We start from the raw sequence: 27,456 nt of genomic DNA on the forward strand, positions 1-27,456 counted from the left end.
CAATTCACTTAACAGTATTGTAATCACACTATTCCTTCCCACCACCATGAAGTAAGTCAAACCCACACATTAGGAAATTTATTATCTATAGCAGTGGTTTTTAAGTTTGTTGTAGCTTTGTTTTGTTTGTTTTTTGTCCTAGATTCCTTGACAGTCTGGTGATGCTTACATATCCTTCCTCAGAATAATGCTTGCAAATGCATAAAATCAAATATACAGTTCTATTAAAATAATCAATCTATTAAAATACAGTTATTTTAAAAAATTCATCCACACTTAAGAATCTCTGATCCATAGTTACAAGAATGAGTGTTTCATAATGTACAGAAAGTCAGTCTTTGCATTAGAACTGGGTTCAAATTCTACCTCAGACACATGATATGTGTTGACTCAGTCAGTCATTTAACTATTCTATGCATTTCTCTAAAACTATAAATTGTGGAGAACATGTCAACTTGTATTCATATAGGGAGTTTCTTTACCAGGGACTTCTTTAGATCAATGAAATCCCTAGACCATCCATAACAGATGGTGAAACTGGGAACACAAAAGTGTCTGGTCATTATCCCAAACTCTATAATGGCATGCACCATGGTGATCCAGGATAAAAAAGCTAGATCCAAAGAAGCAAAGGCTGATAATCCAAACTCCCCCTGCATAGCCATGTGTTTTCCATTGTTAAGGCTGCTATTAGCAATACTTTTTCTTCATTTTTTCTAGTCTCTGGACTGAACAAAATCCATCAGATAAAAAGATGCTGAGGACAAAGAACATTCCTTCCAAAGTCTTTTAAATAGTTGTTATTCATCTTTATTCTCTTAAGAGCTTTTCATTCTCTTTATTGATGCAATAGTAATTTAAATGGAAAGATCTTTCTCATTAATTAACAGGCCCATATGATCTGCTTAAATCTCCTGGAAGCCTGGATCACATGTGGTGGGAGGGTTTTACTGAAGAGGCAGAACAGGAAGGGTGGAGCAGAACCAGAAGGAAGTGAGTGAGTGGGGTCAGGTCAGAGGGGAGAGAGCACAGGCCAACTGACACAGGCCCACTCACATACTGTGACAGCTGATAGCAAGAAGACCCTGATTGGGGGAGGGGAGGTTTGAGAATGGCTTTGCCCCCTGCTGTGATCATGTTTATTATGTTCTTAGTCACCATGATTGATTTTGCCTTCTGGTTCTGAGATTTGGCTTTCTGGTGTTTAAATAAAAGTTTTTCTTCTGCCTTCTACATGGAGAGTCTTTTATATTTTGCAACTGAGAACTACACTGGCATATTCATAGTCACCACCACCAGTGCTGTGAATGTTGCCTTGGTAATACAATGGATCAATGATTTTTTCAGTTTGAATATTCTGTGAACTTATTCTGATAATCACCCCTCCATATTTTCTCTACCTTTGTGATGTCCATGTCTTCTTTTCTACTTAATATTTTTGTTATTATGAACTTGAAAAAATCAACTAACATGAACATTTTCATGTACAAAGAACAGAAAAAGAGGAATATATGTGAAATTCCAAATGTCTGTTATTTAGAGCTTATAATATGTAAGAGCTTTAATATGTAAGAATTTATTTCAAATTCAGTGTTTCAAATATATCCTCTTTGAATCTCTTCTCCAAACTTTCTTCTGTATGTTTTTTTTTAAAATCACTCAATGGACCTTTTTTTCTGAATAGCTATCACTGGCCTTCATTACCCCCTAAATACCTTATTTCTCCCCTTATCCTTCTCCCAAAATTCAAATGTACTTTATTTTATAACAAATAAGCATAGTCAAGAAAAATATAGCCATGTATTAGCCATACACAAAAATTTATAAATCACCCTGTACCACTGGTTAATAATTCTTTGTTCTGTCAGGAAGTAGGTTACATGATTCATCTTCAAGCCTCTTTGGTCATAGTTGGACACTGCATCAATTAGAGTTTGAGATTGTTCTAATTTGTTCTCTTTACTCTGCATTAGCTCATATACATGTAGCATCCTTTTAGAGAATACTTCCCCAGTCTAAAGTTGTGCTTGAAGGTCAGTTCCTTGAAGAAAGCTACTTTCTTTAGGGTGCTAGTGGCAACCCTTAGGACCCAGATTATTGTAGTGTGACTTTTCAGCCCACATTGGAATTTTCCTTTTTATCAATCAACCAAATAAATACCATTAGTTCTTAGAAAAGAGAATGTACAGTATGACGAATAGCTTGTACAAAACATTCTTACCAAACCAATAGCATTCCTCAGGCATGTACAAGGTTTCTGGGAAGAGGTGTACAAAATTTCCTCCTACCATATGTCGGAAAATACACCTGTAAATAATATATATGGCAAAAAGGGATATCTTGCAAATTGTCAATAAGGTTGGTTTCTTTTTTTGCAGAGCCAAGTATCCCTTAAGTGTAGCTCTCAGCTGTCTTCTGAGAATCAGCACTTTTCTAAAGTCCACAGGAGCTACTGAACTTCTTTTTAGAGTCTATCTCTAACACATTTCTCTGCTGCAAGGGACTCATTCCCTGAAACTATTGAATTTTCAGTTGTCTTTCCAAATCTGTCTGCTTCTGATTCTCTTTTTGTTGAACACTACCACTCTGGTAGCCATTGCTCTTGCATTTAGCTGCCAACAAAATACAGGGAAGAGAAAGAACTCTGTCCATTACCCACCTTGGGACTTGTCTGAACCTTTAACACTAGACTATCTTGCTGTTGAAATTCAAGAGTCCAAACTTGCTTACTGTCATATACGTATTGCTGTGGGGACTCCTCAAACAATCACAAGATATTCCCTGTGTTGTTTCATCTGTCTTTATCCAGAGACCAACCCAAAACCCTCATGATCCTTTCAGTTTTATTAAGGAAACTATTCATAACTAGTTTACTTTTAATTTATTAATCAATTCAATCAAGATATCTCAGTCTTCTGTAATTAATTAATGTATGAGTGGACTATCCCTTACCTGTGGACAATATTTCTCAAGATTTTGGAATACCTACCTTTCTTTACTTCTTACAGCACAATAATATTCCATTACATTTATACTCCATAACTTGTGATCATGAACCAATTGATGTGTACCACCTTACTATCTAGTTCTTTGTTGCAACAAAATGGATGATATGAATATTTTTTTTGCTATGTGTGCTTTCCCTCCTAATTTTATCTCTTCGGAGTATAAGTCTAATACGGATATTTCTGGGTCAAACTGTATCCCCAAAATATATGTCATAATAATTTGTACTAATGTCTCTTTTAAGATCATAGATTTAAAACTGAAAGGAAACTTAGAGGTCATTGAGTACAACCCCCTCATTTTGCAAATGAGGAAACTGAGGCCCAGATGGGTTAATAATTTGCCTAAGACCATATAGCCACCAAGTATTTGAGATACAAGTCAAACTTATCTTTCTGACTCCAAATCTATCTATCTATAGTGCCATCTCCTAATTATTAGGTACAAATCACTAGTGCAAAGTATGGCACCTATCAGGTCTAGATTATGGGTCTTTCCTTTTGGGGCTGCTTTTATTTTCACCCTTTCTCAGATTGTGATGTTCTGTGACTCAAAATTAGAAAACAACACCAGCACAAAACTTGTTAAAGCAGTGAATGATTTCATCAGTCCATATTGTGTTCGTATGAAAAATGCACATTGAATATACATTTATTAAGTATATCCATTAACATAGACTGCTGCAAAAGTCTAACTCTTTAATGTTGACATTCTTCTGCTGGAGCATCTGATGGTAATAATAGGATCTTTTGCTGTTCTTGTTTTAGCATAATCAAGAGCCTCTGATTGAATCTTGCCTTTATCAATTAAAAGTCTTTAAAGGAGTAAAGTATACAAACAAGAGTTTCTTTAACTAGAAACAATGTATGTATTTGTATTGCTAATTATTTTAATGTGACTAATGATCTTTCCCACCCATGGATGGGCCTGCCCATTGTGGGAAGCTTGATTAGGGGAGTTGTTTTGTAGGAGGGTGCCAAGTACCATTCATTTTTTCTATTGAAGTACTGGGTCAAAAGTTGCTGGGGGTGGAGCCAAGATAGTGAAGTAGAAAGAGGTATTTACTCTAGTGCTTCCCCCACAGCCCATAAAATACCTGTAAAAAATGACTCAACAAATTCTAGAGCAGCAGAAGCCACAGAACAACAGAACAAAAGAGGTTTCCAGGCAAACGTAACCTGGAAGGCCGACAAGAAAAGTCTATCTCATGGGATACTGAGCAGAGCAGAGCCTAGCCCTGGACACATGGCACTGGGAAGAACAGGACCTGAACAGACCTCTGGGGCAGAATTCCCAAGAGGGAGGGTCCCCAGATCCCTCAACCCACAAGTGAAAAAGAAAGTTCCAAAGGTCAATATGGGAGGGCTTTCCCAGCTGGGCCAGAGGGAATGGGGTTCCTCTAGCAATAGCCCCAGGCAGCCATGGCAGCAGACTACAGGCAACTACAGTACCCAGGAAGCAACGTAGGTCCTTTGTCCAAACAGCTCAGCTTAAAGCCTCTGGTGGTAGGGAGCAGCTTATCTAAACCTCAGCCCTAAGAGATGGCCCCACCACCACCCAAAGGCCCACCAAAGTGAGCAGCTGAGTCCAATCTCAGCCTCGAACACAATATGGCAGAGAGAAGGGGCAATAGCACCATCCTGTTGACAAAGGATTCAGAAGTCAAGTAACTGGCTGTGAAAATGCCCAAAAAAGGGGAAAAAAATAAGACCATAGAAGGTAACTTTCTTGGTGAACAGGTGTCTACTCCCAAAAGTTTGAAAAAATAGAAGATAATGTGAAACATCTCATTGGAAAAACAAATGACCTGGAAAATAGATCCAGGAGAGACAATTTAAAAATTATGGGACTACCTGAAAGCCATGATCAAAAAAGAGCCTAGATATTATCTTCCATGAAATTATCAAGGAAAACTATCCTGATATTCTAGAACTAGAGGGTGAAATAAATATTGAAAGAATACACCAAATACCTCCTGAAAGAGACCCAAAAAGAGAAACTCCTAGGAATATTGTGGCCAAATTTCAGAGTTCCCAGGTCAAGGAGAAAATACTGCAAGCAGCTAGACAGAAACAATTTGAGAATTGTGGAAATACAATCAGGATATCCCAGGATCTGGTAGCTTCAATAATAAGGGATCGAAGGGCTTGGAATAGGATATTCCAGAAGTCAAAGGAACTGGGATTAAAACCAAGAATCACCTACCCAGCAAAACTGAGTATAATACTTCAAGGGAATAAATGGTCATTCAATGATATAGAGAACTTCCAAGCATTCATGATGAAAAGACCAGAACTGAAGAGAAAATTTGACTTTCAAACACAAGAATCAAGAGAAGCATGAAAAAGTAAACAGGAAAGAAAAATCATAAAAGACTTCCTAAAGCTGAAGTGTTTACATTCCTACATGGAAAGAAAATATTTATAACTCTTGAGACTTTTCTCAGCATTTGGATAGGTGGAGGAATTGTACACACACACACACACACACACACACACACACACACACACACAGTACAGGCTGTGTTAAATCAGAAGAGGTGATATCCACAAAATAAAATAAAATAAAATAAAAATTAAGGGGTGAGGGCAGAAAATACTGGGAGAAGAAAGGGAGAAATGAAATGGGGCAGGCTATAACTCATAAAAGAGATAAAGAAAAGTCTTGTTCAAAGGAGGAGAAAAGGGAGAAGGGGAGAGGGGAAAAAGTGAAGTTACTCTCTCCACATATGAATTAAGAAGGGAATAACATACTCACTAAATTTGGTATGAAAATCTATTTTACACTACAGGAAAATAAGGGAGGAGACAACAAGTGGGGTGAGGGGAATGATAGAAGGGAGGGCAAATGGGAGAAGGGAGTCACTAGAAATAAACACTTTTGGGAAAGGACAAGGTCATGAGGGAATAAAATTAAGGAAAGACAGAGGATAATATAGTTAGTATTACACAACATGATTATTATGGAAGTTGTTTGCAAAATGACACATATTTAGTCTGTATTGAATTGCTTGCCTTCTCAGTGAGGATAGGGTAGGGAGGGAGGGAGGGAGGGAGAGAAGTTGGAATTCAAAGTATTAGAAATGAATGTTGACAATTATTATTGCATAAAACTGGGAAATAATGAATTCAAGAACATGACATCCTCTTAAGGGACACTACATATAGACATAAGTACATAAAAGATAATGCAATAATAATTATTGTATAATAATGATCATTGTGCTTGTCTTTTATGTGCTTATATATGATTACAAGAGGTGGAAGAAGGAGGTGTTTATTGCAAACATGTGAATGGATGACCAGAACAAAGATCCCAAGATGGAAGATGGAGTATTGTGTGCTGGAAGTCCCAAGAAGTTCAGCTTGGATAAGCAATAGAATAAAAGAAAGAAAACACATGGCTTTAAATGGTTTCAAACTGTGCTAAAGCTTTAGGGACCCTCTGAATAATAAATAAAGCTGGAAAGGAAGGGTGGACGTAGATTATGATGCACTTTCATTGCCAGAGGAGCTTATATTTGGCCCTTGGTACAATGGAAAGTCATTAGAGTTTGTCCTAAGGAGACAATAAATGGACATGTCATAGCAGTCAGGCCTATTGTATCATTACATAGCAGCATACCCTTGTCAGTATTGAGAAAAGCCAAGTATTGAGAAGTATTGAGAAAATTCAAGGGTTTACAGTAAAATTTCTACCAATAATATGCAATACCTTCTTCTTTAAAAAAAATCAAAACAACTTGAAAAGAAATTCACTTTTCAAATGAAATTGTCTATAGTTGCTCCAGTCAAAGATCTTAGGCAAATCAATAATTATAATCCTACCCTAGCACTCTGATTCAGAGCAATTCTGTGGGATTCATTTGTCATTTTTTAATAACATGGAATTGAAAATTGAAGATAATGGAAAACAAATTGCCCTAAGGGTAATAAAATATTTTTAAACTAAAAATATTCATTTTGACTATAGAGGAGGCATTTAAATAATATAACTGTTGTAAGTAAAATTGAAATGGGGCTGTAATTACTTAGATTTTCAGCATCACTTCCTTTATGAAGAGAAAGAACCACTGGTGGTTCCCACATCTCTGGCACCATTACCCTGCCAAATGAAAAGATTAAAAACATGTACCAGCTGCAGAGAAAGTAAGCCTGAAACAAATTAACAAAATCCAGGTGACACTCTTTTCAATAACTCTTTCTTATTAATGGGATGTCCTGAAAATATGTATTTCATTAACTCTGTAAGTGTATGGATGGGAAGATGTCATCCTCAGCCAAGAGTAGGAGAACAGCTAATTTTTTTTCAATTTAGAAAATTTTACCTTGTTAAATCTTTAGGCAGTCATAGGGATAACTCTTTCAAAGTAAAAAAGTTATTTATTTTTTGTTTGTTTGTTTTTTTTTATTTTTGCCTGTGGTTACTCTCTATCCTGTACCAAAATGCCGTGAATTTTTACAAATGTGAAGAGTCTCTTCTGTCTCTTATTCGTATTGATCTTAGATGGTAGTCTGGTATCACTGTGGATGATACGTAGGCGAAGGGTTCAAATACTATTAAAGGACTTAGATGCTCAAATAATTCTACTATAACCAAGCAGTTGGTGACAGACTTTCTTTTTGGTTGTCTTGCTTCAATATGTATTGATGTGTTTTGGTTTTTATGTGACGTTTATTTCCAAATAAATCCCATCCCTACTCAGAGAGCTATACTATGTAATCAAGTATTTTAGAGAAAGAAAGGAGGTGGGGGAGAGGTGGGAGTGGTGTAGGGGAGAGAGGGAGAGGGGGAGGGAGAGAGAGAGAGAGAGAGAGGGAGGGAGGGAGGGAGGGAGGGAAGGAGGGAGGGAGAGAGAGAGAGGAAGGGAGGGGGAGAGAGAGAGAGGCAACAGTAGCCTACACGTAAGTTGAGAATAGAAGTATATGCCATGCTCCAGATCCATAAACCCCTACCTATACAGATGGCAGAGGAGTCAGAGGAAGATATTGCTTTCTTTTTTCCTTTTTCAGAACCAAGATTGAGTATAGTAATTACATCATGTTCAACTTTCTTGTTGATGTTATTTTCTTGTCATTAATATAGCTGTAGTTGAAGGATGATGTGTTCATAGAGGGTACCCCTTTAATTTTATAATTTAACTCCCTTATATAATGTATTCCAGATGTTCTTTCCTTCTTCTCTTGGTTCTTACTCTAGATATGTGTTTCCCTGTTGTTATCTCTTTATCATCTTCAATTTTTCCTCTGCAGTCATAGAATTATTAAATTTAGGATTCTCAAAGTTGAAAGACTCTTCAGAGGTCATCTAGTCTATCTATACTTGAACAGGTTCAAGTTCAAATTCAACTTCCTTGCTCATCTAACTTTTAGCCTGTGCTTGAATGTCGCTAGTGAAATTAGATGCTTTCTGTGTCTCTCTTATTTGTAGGCATATGTAAAGAGTACATATTCACCTATTTTTATAGAAGTTCATCTCTTTTATAATATGCTGAAAGACAATTCCACTTTTGGGGGACTTTGTAGTTCAGTTCAGCAAACATTTATCTGCACACAGACACAGACACATATACACACAGACACAGACACACACACATGCATTACAATGAACTAAATCACACTGTTTTAGTTTCAAGACATTATTATTGAGGTTCCTATGGATGGTCATCTTAGACAACCAGAAAAACCAATAAGAATAATGTGACAAATATTATTTGACACTGAGATGTTTGTATCTAAAAAGGATATGTATGTATATATGTAATTAATACATATGCAATGTATGCGATTAGTATGTGTATACATAAACACATGCACACACATGCATGTACATATGAATGATTGTGATTGTTGTTCTTTATTCTTGAAGAGGACTAAAATTATATCACTGTGTTCTCAAGGTACATTGTGTCTGACCATGACTCAAACTGATACAAGCTTGAATAGTTCTAATAAAAGTTAGGCACAAATAGTCCACATGAACATTTGAAGTAGACATCTTTAAATTTTCACTTCAAATGTATGTGGGCACATACATGTATGTGCATATGTGTGTACCTGTGTGTATATACACATTTGTATATGTACATGTATTTGTTATATATGAATATACAGGGTGTCCCCAAATTTCTTCTCAATGCAGACCTCATATACCCTTTTGTTTACTCTTCTCTCATGAAATTATGTGCAATTTCACATTATGTATGTATGTTATCTGTATCCATCATATTTCTCTATTAGAAAATATGAACACAGACTAGAGTTTGACAAAATATTTTATCTCCCTAGAACCTAGTAGAATAATGTGCACATAGTAACTGCTCACATAATTTTCATTCAATTGTTGGATCATCAAACCTTTGTTTCACTATAAAACACTAATTTTAATAAATTAAACTTTAATAGTTTAAAACTGAAGATTTTTGGATCACCATTATGAAAGAAACTAATAAGGCAATTCCAAAGATATATACATATATGCTAATGAATATATATTTATGAGTATATGCATTATGTTTGCACATATGTGCATTTTATATAAGTATGTGTGTATATACATATATTCCTATATACACACATATTCATAAATAATAAACATACATCTTCATATGTATTTTGATCATATATTTATATCTTTGAAATGTCTTTAATAGTTAACAACTATAATTTAAATCTTTATACTGAATTTCTGAAAAGGGAACTTGGTGATATCTTTAAAAAATGCACTTTAAAAATATTTACACAATTCAATTCAACAGTGATTTCCTGAGCTGCTAGTATGTCATGAAATCAAACTGGCTAAAGCACTGAGACAAAAAGAAATTCCTACCCTCATAGAACTAACTTTCTACCCATGAGTAGAACATCCTACAATGGTTATTAAGTCTTTGAGAGATTTCTATATGCAAATATATGTGTAGACTATTATCATTTATAGTATACATCTGACTGCAGCAAAACTATGTTCTACTTATGGCAGTTGATTCCTTAATTCAATAAGTATTGATCAAATACTTACATACTTGTTCTATATTCAGGATACGTCCAATGTCTTATTGCTGTTTTAAGCTAATAAATCTTACTGTCATGTAATATATTGTGATATATATGTATATGTGAGAGAGAGAGACAGAGACAGAGACAGAGAGACTACTGAACTGGAAGAGACTCAAGGAACTTGTAAAAAGTTGACAGAAGACTGAAGAACTCTTTTCACTCCTCTTGTCACCAACTCTGCCCTGCCCCCTCACAAAGCAGCAAAGCATTGATCTCTACCAATAAAAAGAGTCAGAATAATGGACTTTGGGATTGGAGATATATACATATGTACTTGCATATACACACATGCATATAGGCATAGACATATGTAGATATATTCTTGTACACATGTGAAACTACTGAGATGCAAACATATTACAGGTCCTTTCCCTCAGGAAGTTTACCAGCTGGTTAGGGATACAGCCCAGAATCACAATAGCTATAGTACAAGACAATATATAGGATGTTTCAGAGTTCATATAAATACATGCTCAAAAGAACTCAAAGGAGAGAGGGAGAGAGAGAAAGAGAGAGACAGATCACTTCTGGCTGGGATGATCAAGGATAGTTACATGGAAGAGGCTGAATTTGCCAGGGATTTAAAGGAGCTCTTGGATTTTATTAGATGGAGATCAAAGGAAGGGTATTCCAAGTGAAGAGAATGGCATTAGTAAATGCATCAGAAATAACAAGAAACAAGATGTACAAGTAGCACACTGACGTAATGATTAGGAAACTAAATCAACAAGAGAAAAAGTTTTACGTGGAACTATAGTGAGAGATAAGGATGGAAAAGATGGGTAGGGATTAAATTGTTAAAGACTTTTAATAGCAAACTAAGTAACTTGGATTTTACATCCTAGGCAATGGGTAAAAATTATTTATAATTAACCTGGTAATAATTTGTATTCAAATAGTTTCTTCTGTTTGTTTGTTTTTTTAATTTATCCTATTTATGCCTCTCTTGAGGTCAATTATGCCTTTCTTGAGGTCAATTATGCCTCTCTTGAAATTAGGAAGCCACTTTAAGACATTTCCAGCTAGATGTCCTCCTGAAATATCAGATTCAGTAAGTCTAAAACCAAGCTCATTATCTTTTCTCAAAATCCTGCTTCTTTCAACTTTATTCTTGCTGTCATTGTGAACATTATTCAACTGGGCTCCATGTTCAAAATCTTTGATCTGAAATTCTTTTATCTCCTTCATCTCTCATATCCTACCATTCTATTTCCATAACATCTTACATCCATCCTACTCTTTAATCCCTTTAGCCCAGTCTAGGTGGTGGAGTGGATAGAGCACAAATGAAGGAGTCAGGAGGACCTGAGTTCAAATCTCACCTCAGACCCTTGACACTCACTAGCTGTGTGACCTTGGACAAGTCACTTAGCCTCAATTGCCTCATCCTGGGTCATCCTGATGTATCTAGTCGCTGGATTCAGATGACTCTGGAGAAGAAGTGAGGCTGGTGACCTGCACAGCCCTCCCTCACTCAAAACAAAGTCTAGAGCAAGTCATGTCATTATTTCTCTGATGGCATGGTCTTCTTCAGCAATGAAGGATGAACACTCCCACATAAAATATCTCTTGGAACTACTGACTCCCAATAAGTTCTCTTACCTCTTTTCTCTATAACTCCATTTCATCATTTACATTAACCTTCCTTATGGACACATGTGGTCCATTCTACTCTTTCCATGACCCCATATAGCCCACTGAGTAATGTTCATACTCCATAATCCAGCATTCAAGCATATCCATTCAACCGTATCTCATACTACTTACTCTCCACACATTCTTATACTTCAGTCAAACTGGAGAATTTATTAATCTTCAAACATACCCTAACTTTCTGAACTCTGTTCCTTTGCTAATGTAGTTTTCTGTACTTGAAACACTTTGCCTGGTCCTCTATATGTTTAATTTCTTCAAAAAAACTTAACTGAAATAATAACTCTTCCAGGAAGACTTTACTTGTTTCTCCTCCTACTCTCAAACCAATGGAATCAGTAATGACCTTTTGCCAACTCAGATCTCATATAGTACTTTTTTTGCCCATATCTTGCATTTATGTAATTTTGCATTATTAGTCTGTTCATGGGACATTTCTCACTATGAGAATGTATGAGGGGGGTGGAGAAAAGATGACAGAGCGAAAGTAGTGACTATCTCAAGCTCTCCCCCAAACTCCTCCAAATACCTGTAAAAATCACTCTAAACAAATTCTAGAGCAGAAAAACCCACAAAATGACAGAGTGAAACAAACTTCTAACCCAACACAACCTGGAAGGTCAACAGGAAAGGTCTGCTGCATCAGATTGGGAGAGGAACACAGTCTAGCATGTACCACAGTAGCACAGACCAGGCCTCAACAACACCCAGAGTAGGCTTCTGAGGACTGAATCAGTGGCAGCTGTGGCAGTTTTTAGATTTCTTAACCCACAAATGCCTAAGTCAACTTAGAAGGTCAGTAGGAATGGTCTGTGGGACCTGGGTGAGAGGGGAGTGTGGTGCAACCTCAGACCTAGGGTGGTGGTGGTGGCTACAGTGGCAGTGGTAGTGGCAGTAGCAACTTCCAGGGCTCTTGGCCCACAGATGATGGGGGATCGGGTGGTCAATCAGAGGAGAATTGCAGGAATCTCTTTGCTGGCTCTAAGGCAGGATTCTCTTGACTTTCCCTTGCTTGGATCTGGGTTGCAGTCCTGGGTGGCAGTCCTGGGGCAAGGAGGAGCATTGGTATGATGAAGCTTGTGGCAGCAGTGAAGAAGAAATCCTCCTCACAGTTCCAAAGCAGAAAAGAGTACTTGTGATCATTCACAGATCAGAGGGCATACCAGGAGAGGAGTAAACACTTCTCCTTTGATTATATCATCTTGGAGGAACCAAAAATTTACCGTTCCCTAGAAATATTTCTGAAACAGTTGTACAAAACCCCTGGGACAGTTCACTCTCCACTCTGAAAGCAGAGTCCCACATTAACAAATGGCTAAGCAATTTGCTACAGAAATGAGCAACCAGCAGGGGGAAAATCAAAATACAGAATCTTACTTTGTAAGTGAAAAGGAAGATCAAAGCATACAGTCAGAAGAAAACAACAAATTTGTATTGGCAAAAAGTGGATCTTCTCTCACTTGACAATCCTGTGGTGGTAATAATAATAATAATAATAATAATAATAATGATGATGATGATGATGATGATGATGATGATAGGCAATCTTTTGAATGAATTATTAACTTCAAGAATTCCTAGGGCAAAACTACATAGAACACCTATGAAGTTCACTTTGTTCTCATAAAAGTACATTTTCAGTAAAGTATCCTGGTGAAAATAAACCTTCTCCCACTGATTGTTCTCTATCTTCTGTGAGAGACTTTTCACAGAAGCACAGTGAGTATAAATCTGTATGTGTATAAGGGCTCAGGTAGCACTCAGCTTTGAGTATATTTAAATTAGTCAACTGCTTACTTTCAAAAGCACTCTTGTGGGAGTGCTCAATTCCTGATATAGTAGGGTCGAGCAATAATCTGCAGCTAGCCTCCCTCTAGTCAAGAGCTTTTTTTCTTTTTCATATGGGCACAAAATTGAAATTTGTAGAAGTGACATTCTCAAATTTCTGTAAATGTCTCAACAGATATTCTTCTTCACATGACTTCTAGAAGTCTAAGTGTGGAGAAGATGCACCTTCCATTTTAACCTCATCCCTCCCTAAAAGTAACAAATCATAATATTCTGAAAACAAAATTAGGCCATGCGGTTTCCAAATGAACAAGAATCTCTGGTCTGAAATATACACTGCCCTTTAGAAAGCAATGGGCAAAGAAAGAGACCATACCTGGAAATGGGATAGTCATAAGAAATAACATTTGTTGAAATGTGCTTCAGTGACTTTTTCTAGACATTAGGTGACATTAGACACTCCTTTCAAAAATTTCTGTGGGTCTCTGTAATCCTTTTTATTTCCCCTTTCCTCCCTTCTACCCTGTTAGTTGAATAAGGTACCTACTATGAGAAGAGTGCTAATCATTTTACTTTTTTGCCCTTTCAAATAAAGAGGAAACCACTCTTTTGTGCATCCAAGATCAATATCCTCCCCTTCTAAGGTTTTCCCCCCTTTCAACCTTTTTCTATCCCCTACTCTCTGAAAAAATTTCTAACTTGACATATCCCTTTAATCATAAAGTATTATTTTGTCTCTATATCAGAGACTCTATATCTATACACCCTGTTGGTATATGGCCCAAATTCAAACCTGCCTGGTTTTATAACACCATGAGCTGAAAATGTTTTTTTTTTTACATTTTTAATATTTTGTTGGTTTTTATGTAAAAACCTTTCTTACTTACTTGGAAATACAAAAAAAAATAGACTATGACTGGATTTGGTCCTCAGAGTATAGTGGCTGACCTCTGTTCTATGTGTATTGATACAATAATCATGTATTAGAATCATCTAAACATTAGCTTTTATATTTAGAAGGCAAGGATAACAACTGGTCTTTACTAAGAATCTACTTCTTCATACTTCAAGGAAGTATAATGCTCTGAAATTTTCAATGACCAACTGAAACAGGACCATCAGTTTATCATATATGTATAAAGGACAATAAACCTTTAACAATGAAGTATGACCAATATCCTTACATCCTTGGTTTCAAATATTTCATTCATTAAAGATGCAACCTGAGGCAGAGAAATGTCCCTAGGAAATAGAGACCAAGCCCTGGAATAATCTGATAATTCATATCCTGGCACCTAGTTTGTATTGATTAGTGAGACTTCACCATACCCAGACTCAATCACTTTCTTTCATCCTGGCCATTTGGATTCTTATACACCCTTTCCTTTCCACCTCTTGTTCTGGGAATTATAATTGAATTGACAGTGCCATTGCTTCTTAAAGAAAGTCAGCCAACTAACCAGTTGTTCCATTCACAATGTCTATGACTTCCAGGACCAAAATATACTTCCCTATCTATGTTGTAAGCTCCTGAAAACCAGAGAATGCCTCACTTTTATTTTTGTATCCCTGGCATGTAGAACAAGGCCTGGTACAATTTTTAAAGGTTATTTTCCCATTAATTTATTTGTTGAAATGATAGTTTTACTGTTAGTATTCCCAGAGTTCTACCTTTAGGTAACACTTGTATTACCACTGGCTACGTAATGTTTTATGAGACAGACAGTAGGGAATAAAGAAAGTTCCCCCAAAATGCCTAAGATTCTTATTGATATAAATAACCTACAAACCATCTCCCTGACCACTCCCAGGCTTCTACAAATCACCATCACCAACATCACTGAAGGAAAAAAGGCAGGATACTCTGCCCCTATTTTGTACTCTCTTCCTCCAAAGGCTTTATTAAGATTTCTTCCATTCTCCAAGGTTGCCCAGATATCTCTTCTCTTCAGAGCACATAGAGAGAAAAGAAGAACTATTTAGTCTATAGTGCAATTTCCTGCAGGGTCTTCATCCTCGTGTTATCCATGCTTGCAGAAGTCAACAGAGACATTAAAAGGGAATCAGGGAGTTTTGAACAAGGAGAAGAGAGTCTCAGCTTATCTGAGAGGAGTGAATAAAATTGGTTCCATGATGAATTAATGCTCTAACAATAAAAAATTTCATTTTTCATGGAGTGGCATGGACCTTTTAACAGGAATTTCATCTGTTATATGGCATGTGCACATGATAGATAATTCAGCTGACTAAGCATATTTTAATTTTGTTTTATTTTTGTTTTTGGTATGAACTTATCATTTCACTAATACAGAGAAGAGATAAATATCCATTCTGCAACCAGTAACCTTAGAAATTTCTCTGCAGTATTGAGAGTTTAAAAGTCACTTGCCCAAGGTTACATAGTCAAAATGTTTTTGAAGTGTTTCTTAAACCTAAGTTTTCCTAATTCCAAAGACGTCTCTCTATGCATTACTCCATGCTGTTTCTCATCTTCAGATTTTGTCATTAAGTGAAATTCAGTGGACTAGAGAAAATACTTTAGGCAAAGCTTTCAGAAAACCAATAATAAGAAAACCCAGGTTGGCGGAGGGAGGGTGAGGCAGGGCCTATGAGACATCACCTAATTCCAGGGATTCTTAACATAGAATCTGAGAACTCATTTAAAAAAAAATGTTTTGATAACTTCATTTTAAAACAATCAGATTTCTTTGTTCTTACGTATCTTGTTTTTATGTATTTGAAAACTGTATGTGTGTTTGTCCTTTGTTGCCAAAGAAGACCATACCATCAGAAAAGTAATGACATGACTTGCACTTGACTTTGTTTTGAGTGAGGGAGGGCTGTGCAGGTCACCAGCCTCACTTCTCCTCCAGAGTCATCTGAATCCAGTGACCAGATATTCATCAGGATGACTGGAGACGACCCAGGATGGGGCAATTGAGGCTAAGTGACTTGTCCAAGGTCACACAGCTAGTGAGTGTCAAGGGTCTGAGGTGAGATTTGAACTCAGGTCCTCCTGACTCCTGCATTGGTGCTCTATCCACTGCACCACCCAGCTGCCCCTATATTTGAAAATATCGTTCTGAGAAATGCAGACTTCACTAGACTGAAAAAGGTAAGAAAGAACCCCTAATCTAGCCTAGTGATCGTAAAACACAAATTGTAGGTTTACGTTTATACTACTTACCTTTTTATACTATTTCTATTTAAACATTTGTTACTTATCACATAGGCTTGCTAGAGGGATTACATAGTTATCTGAGCAAAAGCAGGAATGATTACATAATAAATTTATGGAGGCTATCAGCAGCCTGATAATGTAATCTAAAGGGCTGGGGATCAATTCAAATTAGCAAGAATTTATCAAACACTTACAATGTTTACTTGTTATACAAAGGCAAAAATCAAGAGTACTGCCTTTAATGAGTTCATTTCTTGCAGAGATGGAGCACATGCATAAGAAAGTAGAAACAAAGTATTATACACAAAATAATTTAAAGGGGAAAAAGTTACCAACAGCTGGAAACATTAGTTATGGTGTTCCTCAGGAGACAGACCCTGAGTGGTCCTAGGGCATTTCAGACGTATGGGAACCACTTATACAAACGACATAGAATGTTAGAGACAGTTAGCAGAAGAGTTTGACTGAAACATAAGGATAATGTGAAAAGGAATTATATAAAATAAGACAGAGAATATAGATGAGAGTTAGATTATGAAGAGTTTTGATGTTAGGCTCCACATTTGTTATTTTGTTCCAAAGATAGCTACTGAAGACTTTCAAATAAAGAAACAACACAGTCATGTCTCTATTTTGAAATGTTACCAAAACGACCAAATGAAAATTTGGTAGCTGCACAGAGATTTGCTTTAAGAGGGGTAACATTGGATTACAGAGACCAATATGGAGTCTCTCACCAAAAAAAAAAAAAAAATATGGATATCAATATGGAAGCTAGGCAAAAATAAATGAATATCTACCCGAATTGGGATTGACTGTGTGAATGGAAAAAAATGGGTGGATGTAAAATATGAGGTGGTAGAATCAAAAAGTTTCAGCAATTGATATACTATGATGAGGATAAGGAATAAGCTAAGTTGACAGTGACATCAAGGTTGTTACTTTTAAGTTACTAGAGGGATAGTGCCATTGGAAGGAATAGAGAAATTGGAGATGAATTTGGGAAAAAACATAATAAATTACGTTTTGGACATGTGGAGTTTGAAATCCATGAATACACATAGAAACTATAAGATCATAGATAGATCTAGATCTTAAAGGAACCTCAGAAGTCCACACCCTCTCCCATTTTGCAAGGCTAAGTGAAGCTAAGTGACTTATGTGAGAAGTACATTGGTAGGAAGTGATCAAGGAAGGATTTCATCCTAAATTATCAGATTCCAGAGGCAATGCTCTTTCCATTGAACCTTGTTCCCTCTGTGGTATTAAATTAGTATTGGGAATGTGGATCTGGAGTTTGAGAGAGAGATTATGGCTTAATATTTAGATCTGAGTCACTAACATAGAGATAAAATTATATCACCAGGGGATATTATTTATCAAGGTAGAACTCAAGGATTCCTATCCTGGTCACTTTTATTTTTAATAATTCCAGAAGATGGTGGACTAGAAAGACACACTTATGCAGGGCCCTCCCCACAGCCCATAAAATACCTGTAGAGAGGGACTCTACAACAAATTTTGGAGCAGCAGAAGTGGAGAAAAACAGAGTGGAGGAGATTTCCAGACCACAGTGACTTGAAAGGCCCATGGAAACGTCAGTTGTGCTGGACGCTGAGCCAAGCATGGAGCCCAGCCCAGCCTTGGCCAAGCAGTGCAGCATGAGCAGACTCTGGGAGGAGGACACCTTGGGGGCAGAATCTCCAATTGCAGTAGCAGGTCCCCAGATCCCTCGGCCCACAGGTGCCAAAGGTCAGTGACAGGGTTTAATCAGCAGACCAGTAAGGGAGAAAAGCCTTCCCATAGCTCCAGCAGCAGGCAGCGGCCACGGAGCCTGCACAGCAGCCCCTACAGCATCCTGCATCCATTGTTGAATCGTAAAAGCCCTGGGGGCATTGAAGAGCTGAGTCTTGCCTCAGCTCTGTGTGGAGACCCTGGAGGAGTTAGTCTTTGTCTCACATTGAATGGAGGCCCTGCCCATTCAGCTTAATCTGAAAATCAGCCCCCAGTGCTGATTTGGGAACTGGAGGCCAGGTGGCTGTGGAGAGGTAACTGCTAAAATTCTGGGCATAAAAATCCCTCTCTGCATCCACACGCTTGACTGTGCCACCTTGGAGGAACTGAGATCTCACAGATTCTCAAAGTATTCCCTACTCTTGACAAAGGACCCAAAAGTCAAGTAACTGGTTGGGAAAATGCCCAAAAAAGGGAAAAAAAAAGAAGACCATAGAAGGTTACTTTCCTGGTGAACAGATATCTCCTCCCATCCTTTTGGATGAGAAAGAACAATGCTTACCATCAGGCAAAGACATAGAAGTCAAGGCTTCTGTATCCCAAACATCCAAAATAAAAATTCAATAGATTCAGGCCATGGAAGAGCTCAAAAAGGATTTTGAAAATCAAGTTAGAGAGGTGGAGGAAAAACTGGGAAGAGAAATGAGAGACATGCAAGAAAAGCATGAAAAGCAGGTCAACACCTTGCTAAAGGAGACCCAAAAAAATGCTGAAGAAAATAACACCTTGAAAAATAGGCTATCTCAAATTGGCAAAAGAGGTTCAAAAAGCCAATGAGGACAAGAATGCTTTCAAAAGCAGAATTAGCCAAATGGAAAAAGAGGTACAAAAGCTCACTGAAGAAAATAGTTCTTTCAAAATTAGAATGGAACAGATGGAGGCTAATGACTTTATGAGAAACCAAGAAATCACAAAACAAAACCAAAAGAATAAAAAAATGGAAGATAATGTGAAATATCTCATTGGAAAAACAACTGACCTGGAAAATAGGTCCAGGAGAAAAAATTTAAAAATTTTGGGAATACCTAAAATCCATGATCAAAAAAAGAGCCTAGACATCATCTTTCATGAAATTATCAAGGAAAACTGCCCTGAGATTCTAGAACCAGAGGGCAAAATAAATATTGAAAGAATTCAACGATTGCCTCCTGAAAGAGATCCAAAAAAAGAAACTCCTAGGAACATTGTGGCCAAATTCCAGAGTTCCCTGGTCCAGGAGAAAATATTGCAAGTAGTTAGAAAGAAACAATTCAAGTATTGTGAAAATACAATCAGGATAACACAAGATCTAGCAGCTTCTACATTAAGGGATCAAAGGGCATGGAATAGGATATTCCAGAAGTCAAAGGAACTAAGACTAAAGCCAAGAATCATCTACCCAGCAAAAATGAGTATAATACTTCAGGGGAAAAAATGGTCTTTCAATGAAATAGAGGATGTTCAAGCATTCTTGATGAAAAGAGCAGAGCTGAAAAGAAAATTTGACCTTTAAACACAAGAATGAAGAGAAGCATGAAAAGATAAATAGCAAAGAGAAGTCATAAGGGTCTTACTAAAGTTGAACTGTTTACATTCCTACATGGAAAGACAATATTTGTAACTCTTGAAACTTTTCAGTATCTGGGTAATTGATAAGATTACACACACACACACACACACACACACACACATGCACGCACGCACGCACGCACACACAGAACACAGGGTGAGTTGAACAGGATGGGATCATATCTTTAAAAAATGAAATTAATCAGTGAGAGAGAAAAATATTGGGAGGAGAAAGGGAGAAGTGGAATGGGGCAAATTATCTCTCATAAAAGAGGCAAGCAAAAGACTTATTAGTGGAGGGAAAAAGAGGGGAGGTGAGAGAAAAACATGAAGCTTACTCTCATCACGTTCAACTAAAGGAAGGAATAAAATGCACACTGATTTTTGTATGAAAATCTATCTTACAATACAGGAAAGTGGAGGAGAAGGAGATATGCAGGGTGGGGGGGATGATAGAAGGGAGGGCAGTGGGAGGAGGGAGAAATTTGAGGTCAACACTCTTGGGGAGGGACAGGATCCAAAGAGAGAACAGAAGCAATGGGGGGCAGGATAGGATGGAGGGAAATATAGTTAGTCTTGCATAACATAACTATTATGGAAGTCATTTGCGAAACTACACAGATATGGCCTATATTGAATTGCTTGCTTCCCAAAGGGAATGGGTGGGGAGGGAGGGATGAAGAGAAGTTGGAAGTCAAAGTTTTAGGAACAACTGTCGAGTATTGTTCTTACTACTAGGAAATAAGAAATACATGTAATGGGGTATAGAAAGTTATCTGGCCCTACAGGACAAAAGAGAAGATGGGGACAAGGAAAGGGAGGGGATGTTAGAAGAGAGGGCAGATTGGTGATAGGGGCAATTAGAATGCTTAGTGTTTTGGGGTGGGGGAAGGGAGAAACAGGGAGAAAATTTGGAACCCAAAATTTTGTGAAAATGAATGTTAAAAGTTAAATAAATAAATTTTTTAAAAAATGAAAAAAAATTTAATAATTCCGCTTCAGGATCATTGCTTTCCTTAGTGTTTGCTTTATATTCTAATGTATTTTATTTTATGAATTTAAAAATTTATTCTGAGAAGGCGTCCATCTACTTCCCTAGACTTCCATAGGAGTCTGTGACCAAAAAAAAAAAAAAAAAAAAAGGGTTAAGAATACATAGTATATATAGAGAAAAGAAAAGACCAAGGGTTGAAGTGACCAGAAAAAAAAAATGATGATTCCAGATTCAGTCCATCCTTTCACTTCCCTTTCTCAAGAAAGAGATGCATATGACCACTCTCAAGAGATAATTGTCTACTTCCTTAGAAAAAAATCTTAGAGAGTCTGTAACTTCCTTCAGGGATGAACTCCTTCACTCCATAATTAACAAGGTCTTCAAGCCACAAAGAGGAAAAATTAGTTATCTAAGAGGAAACAGCTTCCTCAAGAGGTGTTAGTAGAGGTGCCTTTCCTTCAAGGTTTTCAAACAGAGACTGAATGATCACTTATCACAGAGTATGAATTCTCTTCATGTATGGTTTGGCCTTGAGCCTGAGGTTGAACCTGCAACCTCAAGGGCACTTGAGGCCCTCTAGATTCAGTAAAAGAGATGCACTTGAAGCCCTAGAGGACTGTATGTGGCCTGGATAGGTGGCAGGTTTCACACCCTTCGCTAGAGGCTGCTACATTCCCTTTCAATTGAAATTCAGTGATTCTGTGCTTCTAACCTAAATAATTCCTCTTGTAGCTAATGCCTCCTTTCTCTTGTTCTGCCTTAACAATAAAGGAATAGCATCTGCTCATTACTCCCCATGCAAAAGCCTTTCAAATACATGACAAGTGTTACTCAAATTCCTCTTAGTCTTTGCTCCTTCAAGATAAATCACCCCAATCTTTTCCTCTTTAAAGATAAATTTCTTTTTATTCATTTACAGCACTTTGGGAAGAAAAAAGGCATGTGTGAATGTTCTTTCTGACTACAAAGCAGGCTATTATTTCTCCAAATTTGAAAACCTAGTTAAACAGAGTATATAGTAAAGAACTTGGCTGAATTCCCCCAAGCTACTATAAAAGTTTCAGTAGTATTTTTCTTTGTAAAACTGATATTTTCTAGTTTCTGAAAATGATAGGGATTCTATTCATTTTAATTCTACTGAAATCGATTATGAAAATTACTGATCAAGACTCACAAAACATGTAAGTCAGCCAATCAGTCAACCAACATTTATTAAGTTTTTGTTATATGCTGGACACTGAGATAAACAAATAAAGAGACTTTGCCCTCAAAAAGTTCATATTCAAGTGGTGGAGACAGGATGCAGATAACTCGGTATGTACAAGCTATATGTAGTAGTAGATACATGGCAATGAACTATTTTAAATTCAGTCCTTGAAGTATAATCTTAAATCCAAGGATTAGGGATTTTGGAGTATCTCTTTAGATGCAGCTAGATGGTGCAAAGGGTTGAAGACTGGGACTGGAGCAGAAATAGATAAGTTCAGATCTGGATGTGGACATTTACTGGCTGTATGATCTTGAATAACTAACCTAACCTCTGCCTACCTCAGTCTCTTTAATTGTAAAGTGGGGACAATAATAGTACATAAGAATACTGGCACTTTGGGGCATATCAAATGTGATAAAATATATAGAGTGCTTTGCATAGTGCCTACCACATAGCTTCTTAATAAGAGCTTTCTTCCTTCCTTATCTAATGAAAATCCCCTAAAGATTCTGAAGAAATGATTTGTCCAAATTAGTAATAACAAAGCAGGGACTAGAACTCAAATCTGACTAGTTCTGGTCTCTGTTCATTATATCACATACACCTTAGGCTTGTGTTAAGAAAAAAAAATGATCCATGACAAAAAGTACTCAAGCTCAATAAATATCCAAATAGCATTCAAATCAAATTTTCTACTCACATGAATCCTCCTAAATATTCATAGCTTCCAAAGCTAAGGATAATAATAAACCATCCAGTTTCCAATTCAATGTCTATGATCTTTCAAGAATCTTTAAGCTTTCCAAACACAACGGGCACAATTAATCTATCTGAGCCATGAACAAGACTGATCAATATGGGCAAAATTTCGGTCTCCAATTCTCTAAAATAGTACAAGAAATGATTGTGCAACCCTTGAATGAGTGGAGCCCTTCCTCTACACACTTGACTAATGCTAATACAATCAAGATGCCTCAGCCACTAGATAATGCTTGACTTATTTGTCAAGAGCTAGCTTATTTGTTAGCTCTCAGTTTTATTGTAGTAGAAGTTGCTGGTGAGGGGGTGTGTGTGTGTGTGTGTACATGCTTAAAGGCCTAAGAAACAACTAGGAGCTCAAGTACAACACTGCATAAAAAGGAAAACAGCCCAACTCAGTCTAGTATTGTGAATTTCAAATGGCCACATTCTCAGTTACTCAAGCATACTATCTCAGCTCTTTAACTTCTCATTTTAGCAATTACTTCATTTCCCATAGTCTTAATGGCTCTCTTTACAATGATGGTGCCAAGATCAGAAAACTTTAATTCAGTCTTTTAAAACTACTTCTAAATGAAGTAAAATGTGTGTGCGTAAGGTTGAAGTGCTTTCTAAAAAGATTGTTGAATATTTTCCTTATCTCTTTTAGAGTGAAATTAGCTTTTATTTTTACCTTAAGATAAATGTGCTTAACAGTTTATTTTTTTTCCAAAATCAAAGCTGAGGAACATTTAGAAAGAGTCAGAAGCACTTTATTTTCCTTAGAAATCTAATAATGTAAGCATCACATTGTAATTTCCCTCTCTCTACAATTCCCTTCCTCCAAGCATATTTTCTACCAACTTTTCCTCACTTTTCAGTTACAGAAGATTGGATATGCCCCAGGGGTGCCTGAATCTTGGGTAGGTGGGGAACAAATCCCAAACAAAACACTCAGGTTTGGGAAAAAAAATCTTTTCAACATATGACCATTTGATTCTATAAAATCCTTATGGAGAAGATTTAGTGAAGTTAACATTGTTGGCAAATCAGCTGTTTTGATACTTCTGAAAGGTCATTGATATTTAAGTCCATCAGGCAGTTCAATGCTACAGTAGAAGTAGAGGAGTCTGGTCACTTCTAGCACTAAGCAAGTGTTATCTGTTCACCACAGAGAAGTCTTAAAGTTGAACTCCAATTTCAGTAGATACTTCAAATTTACCTGAGCAATATTGGACAATGTATTCATTATATAGTAGACAGGTGTCACTAACACCAGAAGAAATTCCAATTCCTAAGGGAATTTCCACACCATCGAAAGTGACACTGGCTATTGGATCAGGGACAGTTTTGTTCAAGCCTTTGGCACAGTGCTTATCTTTGGGTAACTTAGCAATGTGGAATGAGTGCTTAAGTTCATACAACTTTCCAAAAGCAACTTCTCCCAGGAGGATCAATTCTATGTGTTTTAATTGCCATTTTTGGAAACCATATCAGCAAAATAGATACCTTTACCAAACAGGAACCCAGTCATCAGGGCTTTGGGTGGGGCAATTCAAAGACCCCGAGAGAGTATTCCAGAAATATTGGTGGCTCTGGACCCATGCAACAGCAACTACCAGTTATGAACTTGCTTGAAGGGCTTGTAGCATTGGTTTTCCTGTTCATGCTTAATCTTGAACATATTAATAATTTCTAAGTTGTAAGTATTGTGAGTAGTAGCATGTGTGTTCTTAACATTGCCTGAAGTTTTCAGCTTCTTCTGAATTCTGGTCAACCATCTTAATATCAATTTGAAGCTTCTCATAGTAGACATCAATGGAATCCTTGCTGAGATCCACCAGAGAGTGGATAATAGGCCACTTCAATATCCACTAGGCTGTTCAGCATCTCTAGTTTGGCCTGCACAAAATCAGTGTTGTTCAGGAGTGGAGGCTTCTTCATTCCAAAGTCATGGGGCATCAAAGTATAGAAGCAATTGGAGAGGTCAAGAATCTGAAAGTTTCTGTCACCCTGTGTGACACTACCTGCTGGACCTTAATTAGGACTTAGTGTGAATTCTGTATCTGCTTCTTGTTCAGCTTTCCTAGTGGCATCTTCTGAAAGTTAATCTAGAATTCCACCATGGCCTTTTCCTTGCTCTCCACATCAAAGATGACCTTGATGAGGTTCTGAACTGGTTTGGGGAGTGTCAACTTGGTACCAGTACTGACAGTCAGCTTCTTCAAGACCTCTTCATTTTGCCCATGGTCAATGTCTGAGGGGGGTAGATACTTGAGATACTTAGTAAAGTTTCTGAAATTCCAGGAGTTGTCCTTTTCCTCACATGTAACTTCAAAAATAATCAATGGCATCTTCTTTGGATGCTGTTCTAATTTCTTGCTGTCAGTCATGGTGTCCACTGGGTCCCAAGATCTAAATATCCAATACCTGATTCTTCAATCATTCTCCAGGAGGTGCAGCTTATACTATGAATTGATAATGATGTCCACAAGGCCAAGGGTGGCATTAAAGATTTTTCCATTTTTTGAAATATATGAGCTGAGTCCTTGAGCCTAGAATCAGGATCCACAGCTGCTCCACCTTTTAGTGTTAATTTCATTTTTTTTCAGATTTCTTGGTTCCCTTCCTCCTTCTTGACTTGACCCTTGCTTTTCTTGGAAGAAGGGACACTTGACTTCTCTCCTGGCTTCACTTCAGTGCCCCAGGAGGACAAGATGTGCAGAAAGAATAGCTCCTAGAAGCTCTTACCTGAAGTAGAGACACCTTGAAGGAATTCCTCTGATACTGCATGCACATCCACTTCTTTGACCTCTTTCATCTTCTTATTCATCTTCTCACCTTCTTTTTTTGTACTGATGCAGAGAGAAGCTTTGTTAGCTGAGCCTGTCAACTTCCTCCCAAGTTCTTCTATTGTGGCTTTCATCTCATCCTTGTTTCCCTAAGAGCTTCCCCAGAGTCAGAATCTTGATGCTGGACAGTGGCTTGTCTGGTGAGTCTAAGGACTTCACAGTGGGAGGGGCTATCACTGATAAAGGGAGTGGTTTTGAAACTGGGGCATTTGTTTCTAGGCAGAACACACCATCCTGGTTTTTGCACTTAAATTTTTCAGGTAAGAGATGTCCCAGAACTCTTTGGGGATGATCCTCTCCTTCCAATTAGGAGACTATGTCTAGGTGGCTGTCCCCTGCACTCCTCACAGGGAAGAAAAGAAGCAAAAGTCATCCCATCAGCTACTCTGTCCATATTGCTGCATCCCCAGAAGGCATTTCTTGCTTGTTGGCTATCAGCAGCTTTTCTGGATGATTTGTAGAGCAGACTTTCTTTGGTTCATCTTTCATGCTCCACATGAGCTCTATTGGTGTCTTGAAAAGCTTCTTCTGCTTTGTTCCTTTGTTGTTTTCCTTCTTGGATACATCATCTTCATCTCCTCATCTCCGTTCCTCTTCCTTTCAATCTTGACTGCTGGGAGGAGTCTTGACTCCTCTGGTTGTAGGATACTGAATCCTTTGACCTGTCTAGTGCTGTACTGAGGTAGAAATCCCAGCATCTGATGAAATTTTCTGGGTGGATCATCTTCTTGGACAACCATACTTGACCCTTTTCTATTTTCTGCTGATAACCCTTGGAAGTGCTTCTATTGGATTTGGTCCCCTTGGCTGCAAAGTTGATAAGGGTTTTCTCTCCCTTGCCATCTTCATTTTGACTCCCAACTTTGACTCCTGTCAGTCCTCAGGCCTCAATGGTCTTCTTACCTTTCTGCTGGTCATGCCATCTCAGCTCCAAGAAACCATCTACTTCAAGCTCAGCTTGAGAAATTGCTTCCAAAAGTAAGCATAGTGATTCCAGCTTGGGACATTCCCATCAAATGTGGGTGACTGCACCATGATGGTCAAGTGGAACAATTTTTAGCTATAAAGTATTTTTAATTAAGATATGTTTATTGTTTTATTAGGCATAATAATATTGCATACTTATAGACTACAGTAAAATATAAATAAAATTTTTATATGTACTGGGAAACCAAAAAATTGGGGTGTTTCATTTTATTGTGATATTCCCTTTATTATAGTGATCTAGAATCAAATCCGCAATACTTCTAAGGTATGTCTATATATGACAGACATTGTCCTATTTGTGGAGATACCAAGTACAAAGAATTAAACAATCCCTAATCTCAAAGCATCAATTTAAATGGGGGAGACAAATACACATACATGTGTATACATGCACACACGTATACACACACAGAATATATGTAAAGTAAATAAATACAAACATATGTAAAGCAATTAAATCATGTGAATCAAGCAGCAGCTTTTACTAAGAATATTGTTATGTGGGGGAGGAGCCAAGATGATGGAGTAGAAAAACACACATATGCTTAGCTCTTACACCACAGCCCATAAAATATCTGTAAAGAAGAACTCTCAACAAATTCTAGACCAGCAGAAGCCACAGAACAACTGAATGGAGGAGAGTTCTGTCC

The 27,456-nt window shown here is 37.4% G+C and overlaps 1 pseudogene; it reads right to left on the minus strand.

Moving 5' to 3' along the window:
• Positions 1-24,132: 24,132 nt before the first annotated feature.
• Positions 24,133-26,854, minus strand: LOC140509289 (poly [ADP-ribose] polymerase 1 pseudogene; annotated as a pseudogene).
• Between the last annotated feature and the right edge of the window lie 602 nt (positions 26,855-27,456).

The sequence above is a fragment of the Notamacropus eugenii genome, chromosome 5 (assembly GCF_028372415.1).
Source record: "Notamacropus eugenii isolate mMacEug1 chromosome 5, mMacEug1.pri_v2, whole genome shotgun sequence".
Lineage (NCBI taxonomy): Eukaryota > Metazoa > Chordata > Mammalia > Diprotodontia > Macropodidae > Notamacropus > Notamacropus eugenii.